We start from the raw sequence: 12,802 nt of genomic DNA on the forward strand, positions 1-12,802 counted from the left end.
CCCACTGATGTATTATAAACTATTTGTTTAATAATTCATATGTGCCCTTTGATTTCTGCAGTAGCCAATACAAGATTCAGAAATATTGATTATAAACATGAGTAATGAAGTATTTTGACTGTCACTACATGACATGTCTATAAATAGAAACTGAATTCCTGGGAAAGAGACACTTTCTGACCTGGTCTTAATTTTGTGGTTGGTTTATAATGATTGTACATGTACAATATGTTTGATAGATTGAACAATTTCATAACACCATATAACAAAGGTACTCTTGTGGTTGTATTCTTTTATGAAGTGTTCAAATGTATGTATTAGTTACAATGTAATTATAGTAGTATATTCATTTAAACATTTTGCTGTTGAAATTGGTTCGGTAACAAACTAGCTAGAAAGTGTCAATAACTGTTGTTTTTAATATTTATTTTTCTTGTTACAAACACAAATAACGTTGTGTTAAAAAAACACGGCACATGTATGAATTATGTATACATGTGTGGGAAATCTATTCATGCTGCACATATATATATATATATATATATATATATATATATATATATATATATATATATATATATATATATATATATATATATTTTATATATATATATACATGGTATTAACATGTTGATTGAACTGTGCAATTGTTTCTGTATGTGTAATTGTTTCCATCTGTGTAATTGTTTTGCTTCAATTCATATCGAACTCACCAGTCGCATTTCAACATGTCAAACGTTAACACAATAGCTCTGCTACTGAAGTTTATTGTCACGCTTAACTTTTGAATCATTGAAATGTATGCATATATTTTAGATGTGTAAAGGCCTCTTTATAGCAACATATGTGTAATACAATATCACTGCAGTATGTTTAATTAGATTATTTAACATTTACAGTAATTCAATATCTTGATGTTACTCTATTTTGCAGTAAACAAGTGTGCTGTGAGTCCCACAGGAGACAGGCTGTACATCACCAGCTGGTCCCAGCACAAGCTTCACACCCTGGCCAGGGATGGCACACTCCTGGCTACATACTCAGACCCAGCACTAGATGGCCCACTTGGTCTACATGTGACCCCTGCAGGCCAGGTGCTGATCTGTGAACACTGGTCCTACACTGTACTACAGGTGGACAGGGAGGGGAGGGTGCTTGCCACTCTGAATACAGAGGAGATGGATGGAGTGTGGTCTCCAATGTCAGTCTGCTACAGCAGCACCACATCATCCATCATTGTGGGACTGTACGGGAACGACAACATCCTGGTGTTCAGAGTGGAATAGTGTGTACATGTATGTATTAGTTGTGGTAATAAGTGATTAATATTTCAATGACAATGTGTTGTTTAGCATACGAACATAGTAGTGTGTGATGTTACAATACAACATTAAGTGTGTAGTTAAAGATACAAATAATTTATGTGCACATATTGTTATCTTATTATACAATGAGAGGGTTTTTGTTTGAACGTTAGATCTTATGCATATTATGTTATGTTGTCATAATGTTTGTGCCATATGGTCCTAAAATTAAGTTCTTGTAAACTTTTCATGAAAAAAACAAAGCATTTCAACTGAAAATTCAATATTTGTACATAGATGCACATGTACATAGCAACTGAGGCTATTTTTAGACTTTCATTTCTATAAACACCATGCCATGTAAGAAATGTATATGGATGAATACTTTTTTTTATAAAATATGAAATTGTTTAAGTAATCTATGGAGGAGTATGTATTGATATTGTACGCAATGTTTACAGAAAAGTAACACTTGATGTGAGATTTATTAATGTTCCATGTTTTATGCTGTTGAACATTTGTTATTGATTTTCATTACATTTATATCAACGTAAGTGTGTTAGTTACATTTTTAGTGAGGCTGTTTTCGGAGAAAACCCGAGCTATTGTCATAGCCAGCTCGTCTGCCGTCCAACGTAGGCGTCGTGCTTAAACCTTAACATTGGCTCTAAAATCAAAGTGCTTCCACCTACAACTTTGAAACTTCATATGAAGATGCACCTTGATGAGTTTTACACGCCACACCCATTTTTTGGGTCACTAAGTCAAAGGTCAAGGTCACTTTGACCTCTAACATCAAACTTTAACATAGGCTCTAAAATCAAAGTGCTTCCACCTACAACTTTGAACCTTAATATGTGGTTGCACCTTGATGAGTTCTACATGCCACACTTATTTTTGGGTCACTAGGTCAAAGGTCAAGGTCACTGCGATCTGTAATATAAAAATTAAACAACATGCTTAACATTTCCTCAAAGTGCTTCCAACTACAACTTTGAAACTTCATATGTAGATGCACCTTGATGAGTTTTACACGCCACTCCCATTTTTGGTTCACTAGGTCAAAGGTCAAGGTCACTGTAACCTTTAATATAAAACTTTAACATAGGCTCTAAAATCAAAGTGCTTCCACCTACAACTTTGAAACTTCTTATATAGTTGCACCTTGATGAGTTCTACAGGTCACACCCATTTTTGTGTCACTAGGTAAAAAGTTAAGGTCACTGTGACCTCTAATATAAAACTTGAACAAAACCTTAACATTGCCTCTAAAATCAAAGTGCTTCCACCTACAACTTTGAAACTTCCTATGTAGATGCACCTTGATGACTTCTACACGCCACACCCATTTTGGGTCACTAGGTCAAAGGTCAAGGTCACTGTGACCTCTAAAAAAAAAATTTAAAATCTGACAAGCTTTCGCAGCGTAGCGTGGCACACATTATGCTGTGCTCTTGTTTATAAATTTGTTTGAGTCCTAAATATACATACAAGAAATACATCAAGCTATTCTGCTGCTACAGTCGCTGCTGAGTCAGGACAACGATGCTGAGGCTGTGGTGGACAAGAATGACCTGAATACGCAGAAGGTAACATAGACCCTTTGTCGGACATTTTCTTTGTCATTTTGGGGAAAATGCCAATGTGGTTTTGGAATATTTTCCTGTGAAAAGTCAATTGATTTGGGGAAAACTAATTTAATATCATTCTTTCTAATATATCAAATTATAAGAATAAAATCATTTTTTGATAGTTAAATACTTAGTTAGATCTAATTGAAATATGATTGAGATATAATAATTATAATGCATAAAAATGGGAACATCACGTCAGGCGATTAAAGCGTGTTTAGTGGAAAAAAAACGCCCCGATTGGACGTTTTTTATCACATCTTTTCACAGTAACATATATGCCAAAATTTAACAAAAAATGGTGAATGTGTTTCTTGGAAAATTTGAGCACTTTTGTCGTAAATATTTATCAGAATGTCCTATAATGGAATATACGGGATTATCGGGTAATGAGTAGCAACGGTTAAAGTCGTAAGTTGGCAGTAATAGATGAAAAGTATGGTTTTATACGGATGTATTAGGGAATCAATCGAGACGCGATTATGCGTATCTATGCGGGAAAAGGTTAAAAACGATTTTTCTTAAATCTCGTGATTAATGACTTTATTGCTTTTTTTTCGTGAAGAGTCATAACGCACCGTCATGACGTCATTTCACTATAAAAAAACAAACCCACATATGTAGGGTTTCCTGTTAATTAAGAATGCAAAAAGATGAGGCGGTAAAGAACAGAATGAATTTACATAAGGTAAAGTATCTTCTTAAAATTGTTTGTATATTGCAAAATCATTGATATTCCTCCTCATGAAATTTTGATGATTACAAAAGTATTTCATGGAAATTTAATTAGTTAATGTGTGGATTACTCAGTTTGGAAAAATAAATGAGGAATTTGTGTCAGTTCATTTCCCGTGTGTTTGTGATAAATTTGTGGATTGGTAAAACCTTTTTATCAACAAAAAAGCCTCAAACGCATAATAATGATTTTACAGAGTTACCTCTGTACTAAAAATGCTAAATATGAAGTAGAGAAGAAACTGATATGATTTCATAGAAGTTAAAATTGCGTCTTTTCTTTTATGTATTGTGTTTACAGCACGACTTCATTTACTTGAGGATCAATAACTCAAAACATTCTTCAGCTTGTTGCTTTCCAACTTACCAATACAGAAACCTCAGTAACACAACACCACAAGAATTTCTGTCATCCCCATGTCATCCCCATGCAGGCCTTGAGTTTGTATAAATTTGTGAGATATTTAGTTAAGCTTTGAATGCCTTGATCATATAGAGCCTGTTAGCGAGGAGGTGTTAAGTTCTTGATGTGTATACTGTGTTATTGTTTTTTTGTCAAATATTGGGGCCAAAATCGGCCCCATACCAAATGCTGGAACTATGTATTTTTCCCAAACAACTTCCTAAAATTTCCAATTGAAGGTAAAGTAAAAGAAATTTATCACAATACCAAATTTATCTCTCTCCAACTCTAATAATTGAACCTTATTAAATGCAATATTGAAAACGTTTATTCTCTATTGTATAGTATTTGTAAGCAAAAATCCAACAACACAACATTACCCAATTTGTAGTCAAAACACCAAGAATTTTCCCTATTAGAAGGACTCCGGCCTCATTCCACAAACTTAAGTTAAGTCTGCTTACAGTCTGTTGTTGAGTGTTTTTTCAAGAAACACATGTGCCTCCCTCTGGGATAAAGGGACTAAATGCATGTGCGTAAAGTGTCGTCCCACAGTAGCCTGGGTAGTCTGCACAGGAAAATCATGGATGACACTTTCAGCAATTTTTTGTATATAGGAAGTCTCTTCTTAAAGAAAATGTCAGTCTAGCGGAAAGTGTTGTCCCTGATAAGCCTGTGTGGCTGTATAGGTTAGTGCACTTAGTGTGTAAAGTGTGGTCCCAGATTAGCCTGTGTAGTCTGTACAGTGACTAAATGCATGTGTGTAAAGTGTAGTCCCAGATTAGCCTGTGTAGTCTGTTCAGGGACTAAATGCATGTGTGTAAAGTGTGGTCCCAGATTAGCCTGTGTAGTCTGTTCAGGGACTAAATGCATGTGTGTAAAGTGTGGTCCCGGATTAGCCTGTGTAGTCTGCACAGGGACTAAATGCATGTGTGTAAAGTGTGGTCCCAGATTAGCCTGTGTAGTCTGTTCAGGGACTAAATGCATGTGCGTAAAGTGTGGTCCCAGATTAGCCTGTGTAGTCTGTACAGGGACTAAATGCATGTGTGTAAAGTGTGGTCCCAGATTAGCCTGTGTAGTCTGTACAGGGACTAAATGCATGTGCGTAAAGTGTGGTCCCAGATTAGCCTGTGTAGTCTGTTCAGGGACTAAATGCATGTGTGTAAAGTGTAGTCCCAGATTAGCCTGTGTAGTCTGTTCAGGGACTAAATGCATTTGCGTAAAGTGTCGTCCCACAGTAGCCTGGGTAGTCTGCACAGGAAAATCATGGATGACACTTTCTGCATTTATGCAATTTTTTGTATATAGGAAGTCTCTTCTTAAAGAAAATGTCAGTATAGCGGAAAGTGTTGTCCCTGATAAGCCTGTGTGGCTCTATAGGCTAGTGCACTTAGTGCACAATTTATAAAGCCCTGTTTTCTCAGAATGAGGCTCAAAGTAAATCCCCCTACAGTCTGTTACAGAGTTGTACAAGATGATACCAGGTGAGCCTTGTTATGAGAAAAGGGTGCTTAATGCATGTTATGTACCATCCACAGATTAGCCTGTGCAGTGCGCACTCAGAATTATCAGGGATAATGCTTTCCGCTTTTGAGGAAATTTTAGTTTTAAGGAAATTTCTTCCAAACAAAAATCAAGTCTTGGTGGAAATTGTCGTCTCAGGTTTTAGCCTGTGAGGACTGTGCAGGCTAATGTGGGAGGACATTATATACATTCATTAAGCCCAGTTGTCCCAGAATAAGACTCAAGTTAAGTCTGATTTTAAATTAAAAATAAATAGAATAAATCTCGTCAAACACATTTCTAAAAAACATGTTGATTATGAACTGTAAATTCATTTTTATTTGTGGGACATTAATTAATGTTGATTTTGTGGGCTTACTGATCCATGAAATTAGCTCAAACTTATAACAAAATCACCCAGGGCAAATTCCTTTTTTCGAAAAATACAAAATCCACGAATTTAAGTGTCCACGAAAAAGTTTTTTTTTTTTAAACCTTGAAGTGTCATGCCAACAAGTATAAATATTTTTCCAGAATCAGGTGTGTAACACTCCAGTCTCCAGCTTGAATTGGTGACTAATATTTTGCTCTGTTTTATCATCCAGGACCTGTTTTGAAGAGGTATTCAATATAAGTCTGTTTTCAAAGAGCATGATTCAGGGCTATTTTTCCTCCGAATGGCTGTTTTTCACAAATTTGAGAATTTCGTGACTCAAAGTTTCACAATTAAAACAAGTTTGTGACTCAAATTTTGGCAATTTTAAGGAGTTTGCTCCTCATTTGTTCACAACTTTAACAAATTTAAAATGAGTGGGCTGAAACGCTTCACAAAGATGAGACAAATCAAGCCCTGTTACATGTATATGATTTGTGTTTGAGGGTGTGTGGGTAATATTTGTACTGAAACTTTTATTTTCCCTAAACATATGAAACAAAGTTAATGTTTTTATACTTAGAAAAAATTCATGTCTTGGTATTGGTTACTGTAAAAATTTGGATTTGTGGGCGTCATCAAAGTAAGAGCAAAGTAGTGTTATCAGCTAGAAGTAATTAAGGGCAAGTGGCCTGTAACATAATTTTACTCCCAGGTGTATGTGAATACTGAACAGATTGTCTTTCCTTCTTTATAAAGTACACCATAATAGGCGCTTCCTTATATGCTAGTGGAATAACGGAATGAGCACTGAAACTGAACATTTAATTTGTTGGATATTGATTTACAAATGTACTTTGGATATGTTTTCTATTGTGAATTTAAACAGATTTTAACAAGCTAAGACATTTCAAGGCATGGTAAAAATTGTATGTGTCTTTTTGCAACTTTTGGAAGACATTTTTATTTAGTTTTTGCCTCCCACTTATTGAAACATATATTAAAGTAAAACATATATGAATGCTTTGTAAAAGTAAAGTGATTAAAAGAATGGGTGCACTCAAACAATATTAAATTTTTAACAATATAATTTTCCATTCCTTGGTCTTGTTATGCTGGAAAAAATGGCTAAAAAGATAAATAAGCCTTGCTGTGGAAAATGGGGCTTTTTGCATGTGCTTAAATTGTTGTCCCAGATAAGCCTGTGCATTCTGAATTCTGCACAGGCTAATAAGGGAGAACACTTTCCTCTTCAAAGGTATTTTTTGGTTGAAAAGAAGAATCATCTTTATGATAATTCAGTCTATTCAGAAAGTTTTTTCCCTGATTAGCTTATGTGGACATGCTAATCTGGGACGACACTTCCTTATATTGACGAGCTGCATATTGACTTATGAAATTATATCTCTGAAAGTTAAGAAAAACTATAATTATGAATTTACAGGTTAGTATAGCAATAGCCATAACTTTTAATGTTTCAATACGAAATGGTTTAATTGTATATATGTTCATGCTATTCAGGACAAGGAACCAATGAAATACCAGATAAGACATTCATGAGAATAAATTTTTGCTGTTGAAAACCTTCACATCTAATCAAGAGGCATAGTTTGTTGTAGATTGTAATATAAACATTTGTTACACGTTCATATAACCCACTGTGCTGTTTTCAGGAGAGCACCAGCATTGGTATCGAGTTGGCCTAGCATCAGTACCAGTCCAGCATGCAGGAGATCCAGTCAAGGACGACCCTTCCCCTCCCCTGACCACTAACTCCTCACTTTTGACCTGCAGCCTCGAAGGATCAGCATCGTTGAACAATTCTGTTCTGCAGAAAATTCTCAGCACGTCAAGTTTTCACGGGCTGTTCTCAACAACCGCAATGTCCTGGTCGAGTTTTCCACACTCAAGCCTGAGTAGTTTTGTTAAATATAAGCAGTAGAAATGGTAAAACTAACAGCCAGTGTGCTTGCTCTGGGACATCACAAAGAATATCACAGAATACAAAGTTGAATAACTTGTTCCATTCATTATGGGACCAACAGAAATTCAGCAAGAAACAGGGCAAAAAATCAAGGAACAATTGAAGCAATTAATTTAGAAGTGTAGGTTTTCCAAAGTAGATACTTCTGCTGTTGATAGTTTTGACAGTAATAGCGTTACGGACGTCTCGGTTTGTCCTCTCAGGCGTGTAAACTGTCCAAAGAGAACACGCTTCTGACGCTTTTGCTGACGAAGAATGGCAGTAATGACTTGGCTGTGAACACCCAGAGCACAATACATCCTTGGGGCATGCCTCAGACGCAAATTCCGCTCCAGATTATAAACAAGGCGCAAAATGTGAATATGTCTAGCTTTGTTACGAGCACTTCCCACTCCGAGCCCATAGGCCTCGTATTGAATCGAGGCTGAGAAGGCATTGACAAATGACAGCAGTTGTGTTGTGTGGTCCAGTATGCCCATCGACTCTCAACCCGACGTTAATCAGAACTCAAACTCGGCCCTTAGCAATATCAGCTCAGCTCCTTGAGCCTCAGGTAAGACCTTACAGTATTAATTATTTTGTCGAAATTGGGGCCAAAATTCAGTCCCACTCCTATTCTCAAAAAGTCTATATTTTCCCATAATTACTGGCTAAAATTTTCAATTCAAGGTTTGCCCCCCAAAAATGTTTTAATAGGTTGCAACATTGAGTTAATTTCCTTATTCAGCTCTATAACTTGGACCTTAGTGCAATTAATATAGATAGCACTATTCTCAATGTTTATTTTTTTTATAGCAAAAACAACAACCATTTTCCCAATTTAATTCAAAACAGCATGATTTTTTCCGAATTGTCCCGATCCAAAAATGTTTAAAATAAACTCTCTGCTTAGAGCTGGCCCCTAGTTCTAGCACATTTTAGAGTCTTTGATAAAAATAACTTGTTTAATTTGCTTATTTCACTAAGTTTCATTACTATTTTGAAGTTGGAGTTATATAAATTATTTATGTCACATATAATTGGATAAGATTATTATTATGCCCCCCTTCGAAGAAGAGGGGGTATATTGCTTTGCTCATGTCGGTACGTCGGCCGGTCTGTCTGTCGGTTGGTCTGTCTGTCGGTCCCTCAACCAGGTGGTTGTCAGACGATAACTCAAGAACGCTTGGGCCTAGGATCATGAAACTTCATAGGTACATTGATCATGACTCGCAGATGACCCCTATTGATTTTGAGGTCACTAGGTCAAAGGTCAAGGTCACAGGTGAAGGTCACAGTTACTGGAAATAGGCATTTTAAGGATTTAGCATGGTTCAAACAAGAGAAACAACTACCGTTTATGCATGTTTTTTTTGTTACAGCATTTGCCTCCCTTGTAATATATTTAAATTTTACCAAATGTAAGCTACACCACCACAATCACCACCACCACCACCACCACCACCACCACCCACCACCACCACCACCACCACCACCACCACCACCACCACCACCACCACCACCACCACCACCACCACCACCACCACCACACCACCACCACCAACAACCACCACCCACCACCACCACCACCGTTCACAGTGACAAAAAAACGTATTCACACAATGGCTGCTACTACAACTTATAGCCCATATAGGGGGGCATGCATGTTTTACAAACAGCCCTTGTTCAAATTAGAGCCCAGATGTTGTCAAAACAATAGCACTTTATTGCTTTCATATCCTTATGCACACAATTTCAGCACCAGTAGCTAGAAGTATCAATTCAAAATCACCTACAGCGAATAGTTTTAACCAGAATTGGCAACAATTACTAGTTAAATTAGTACAGCTCCTGGTTGCAAGATATCTAGTGTCATAGACTTCTTTTCAATAAAGACGTTCATCTGTATTTCTGTCTGATCCACAGATAAAACATGTGTGATCAAGTACTCATACACTTACAGTATTCAACTCGCATCTATTGTTTCTTATTATATGTCATACAGTTGTATTAATTGCCTCACATTTAAAGTTGTTTAGTCTCAAGTATAAGTCATAAACTGTCACATTTAAAGGTGTGCAGTCTCACAATTTAAGCTTTACAGTGTCACATTTAAAGCTGTATTGTCTCACATTTTCAGTTGCTGAGTATCACATTTAAAATTATGTAGTCTTACATTTAAAGTTGTCTGTTATCACATTTTAAGTTGTATATCGCATAATTAAAGGTGTACAGTCTCACATTCTAAATTGCTTAAGTAAGGCCTGTTTTTGATTTAAAAAAATAAGTATTACACCTTGCTACAAACTGTACTTTACCATGTATTCCTTGAGGTTAAAACCCCCTAACTTTCAATTTCAAATTGATGCGCATTAAACATTGATACAACGCTATTCTGAGTTGTTATTGGTGAACAATCAATTCCGATATCCTAAATATAAATTTATTGTTGTCAGGACTTGATGCAATCTTTGATTGGTACCCAGCTTAACAACAGGCTCTTTGGTCAGCTGGTCCCAGACGCCCAGAGACACTTCCTGTGCATCGGGGGCAGTTGGCTCTTGGCGCAGGACCTCGGGCCAAATGCTCAACAAATCCTTAGCGCAGGGTGCAGCCAGTCTAAACCTGGGGTTTCAAACTTTCCTGCCTAAGGGCCGATATTATCTCATCCACAAGGTATATTTGGGCTGTAATTTACCGTGTATAATGTGCAGATGTGTACTCCTAATTTCACGTTTTGATTAAACTCCATGCTACTAACTTAAAAAATTTAAATAACATTACTATGCACTCGTAAATATGCATAATAGCCGCCAATAGCCTTGATATCTTTGCAGTATATAGGGATTTTTAAGTCACTACGTTATGAAATGGTGCAGGGGGGGGGGTGTAAAGATTTGTCATCATCTTTAATTACCAGTAACCTCCATCCTTCATTTTCTCCTCCTTATATCCGTTCCACTTTTTTTGCTTTTGCACATAACTTAATTAGCTCCAGAGGGATATGTTTGTATAAAGAGTACATATATAGAAGGCAATATTTGAGCATTTATTTAATCAAACCAACTTCATTGACTTTCAATATAGCAGATGCCATTTGAGAATTCATTGAATTATTTGGTTTACAGGCACACATTTCTGGGAGGCGCTAAGACCATTTTATCTGTTCACAGAGTCTTATACTCACAAGTTCAGGCCCAGAGAGAAATATCCCCAACTGCAACTTTGCCCCTTCATCACAATAGGTAAGTGGCCTTGCCATTGCAAAAGGAGTCACTGTGGCAAAGCTTTCAAGAGACCCACTCTTAATAGCCTAAGACTTTAAATGCAATCATACTTTAATAAATGGGTTAAACCAAATGCCAACTGTGGTTTCTGCTCTTCCATTAATTGACAAGTTAATCATATTTCAGTTTAAAAGTTCAGCGACCAACTTTTGTATACATGTAGTATATAGAAAAGTGAAGAAAATGCGAAAGTGTCAAGCTTAACCCTCAAATTTGCATTTTAAATTGAACATCTAGAAATATATTAAAACTAAAAACAACAACAACAAACGAGCCATTTATCAGCAGGTACCAACATATCTGGCTCTTAAACTATTTTCTAAAACAGGTTCTACATCAATTGTAATTATGGTTCTAAAACTACCATTGATACAAAAGTGGGGCCAGTGATGTTTGTAGCTTTGCATAACATGATTTTTTTCTTTATTATTTATTGTATATCAGTTTATCAACTTTAATGACCAATTATAACCTATAAATTATGTGATTATAATTATACCCCACAAACGAAGTTTAGGGGGTATAAAGGATTGAGCTTGTCTGCCGGTCAGTCTGTTGGTCGGTCCGTATTCAGTGTCCGCTCTCTAATTCAAGTGGTTTTCATCCGATCATCACCAAACTTGGTCAGATGTTGTATTTAGACAATGTCTAGTTCAAGTTTGAATATGTATCATGCCGGGTCAAAAACAAGGTCACGGGGTCACTGAGTGCGTTTAAACATTAAGCATGGTGTCCGCTCTCTAATTCAAGTAGTTTTTATCCGAGCTTCACCAAACTTGGTCAGAAGTTGTATCTAAATGATGTCTAGGCCAAGTTTGAACATAGGCCATGCCGGGTCAAAAACTAGGTCACGGGGTCACTAAGTGCGTTTTAAACATTTAGCATGGTGTCTGCTATTTTTTGTGAAGAAAACATGCAAAATATTCTGTGTCAATTCAATGCCGCATGTGGGGGGTCACTTCTTTGACAAAGCTCTAGTTTTAATAGTTTACAAAAGCACATGATACAGTCAATCTTGTATTAAGAGACCACTCAAGGGAGTAATCAAAAGTGGTCTCTTAATAAAATAGTCTTTAAATAAAAAAAGGCCATTCTGGAAGAATGTTTACCCTCAATTTTAATCTATATGAAGGATTATCTCTTTTGTCAACAATGATTTTAACTTTTATAATAAAATGAATATAAACACATATTTATTTGCAAAAACACCATAGACAAGGAAATATTTTTCACATTTTTTTCACCTGACACATTATTTTCCACGTCTTCAAGCACCTCGGCTTTACGCTTAAGAATGTTCTGAATTTGAGTTTTACCGACTCCAAACTCTTCTGCGATTTTACGTGCACTTTTACTCTTTGACAATTCCAAAACCAGAATTTTCTCGTTCAACGTTAACACTTTTTGTTTTGACATTTTAATTTCTGCATGTATGCTTAAGGAAATCTGACTCGATTTTGATACATACAGTACAGCCAAGGCGGAACAAACATATTTCGCGATCTGCGGCGGCAAGGCGAAACGAGTCGATGCCACGTCAGCTGTTGAAGCCGAGTAAGTATGCGACATGACGCCAAGTCCATGCGTACATGTATCATAAAAC

The 12,802-nt window shown here is 36.4% G+C and overlaps 1 long non-coding RNA gene across 4 annotated transcripts in view; it reads left to right on the plus strand.

The window, feature by feature from the left end:
- Positions 1-1,180: 1,180 nt before the first annotated feature.
- LOC127842609 (uncharacterized) overlaps positions 1,181-12,802 on the plus strand; it is a 35,600-nt gene continuing 23,978 nt past the window's right edge. For 3 of the 4 annotated variants that reach the window (XR_008031737.1, XR_008031736.1, XR_008031734.1), the window contains exons 1-3: positions 1,181-1,295; positions 2,828-2,893; positions 7,623-8,486. This is a non-coding gene — a long non-coding RNA (uncharacterized LOC127842609). The remainder of the gene's footprint in view (positions 1,296-2,827; positions 2,894-7,622; positions 8,487-12,802) is intronic. The other variant, XR_008031732.1, reaches the window with a different exon arrangement.

This window comes from Dreissena polymorpha, chromosome 8 (assembly GCF_020536995.1).
Source record: "Dreissena polymorpha isolate Duluth1 chromosome 8, UMN_Dpol_1.0, whole genome shotgun sequence".
Lineage (NCBI taxonomy): Eukaryota > Metazoa > Mollusca > Bivalvia > Myida > Dreissenidae > Dreissena > Dreissena polymorpha.